Below are 695 nucleotides of genomic sequence, written 5' to 3'. Positions count from 1 at the left end.
TTTCCCACAGTAGTGGATATAATGGTCATCTGACTTAAATTCACCCATTCCAGTCCATTTTAGTTTGCTGATTCCTAAAATATCAATGTTCACTCTTGCCATCTCCTGTTTGAACACTTCTAATTTGCCTTGATTCATGGAGCTAATATTCCAGGTTACTATGCAATATTGCTCTTTATAGCATCGGACTTTACTTCCATCACCAGTCACATCCGCAACTGGGTGTTGTTTTTGCTTTGGCTCCATCGATTCTTTCTGGATTTACTTCTCCACTGATCTCCAGTAGCATATTGGGCATCTACCAACCTGGGGAATTCATCTTTCAGTGTCCTATTTTTTTGTCTTTTCATACTATTCATGGTGTTCTCAAGGCAAGAATACTGAAGTGGTTTGGCATTCCCTTCTCCAGTAGACCACGTTTTGTCAGAACTCTCCACCATGACTTTATTCCTCAGTACACATTCCTGTAGCTTCTCAGTTCAGTTCAATTCAGTTGCTCAGTCGTGTCCAACTCTTTGTGACCCCATGGATCATAGCACGTCAGGCCTCCCTGTCCATTACCAACTCCCAGAGTTCACTCAGACTCACATCCATCGAGTCAGTGATGCCATCCAGCCATCTCATCCTCTGTTGTCCCCTTCTCCTCCTGCCCCCAATCCCTCCCAGCATCAGAGGCTTTTCCAATGAGTCAACTC

This window comes from Bison bison, unplaced genomic scaffold (assembly GCF_000754665.1).
Source record: "Bison bison bison isolate TAMUID 2011002044 unplaced genomic scaffold, Bison_UMD1.0 scf7180017864041, whole genome shotgun sequence".
Lineage (NCBI taxonomy): Eukaryota > Metazoa > Chordata > Mammalia > Artiodactyla > Bovidae > Bison > Bison bison.
This window is presented reverse-complemented; position numbering follows the sequence as displayed.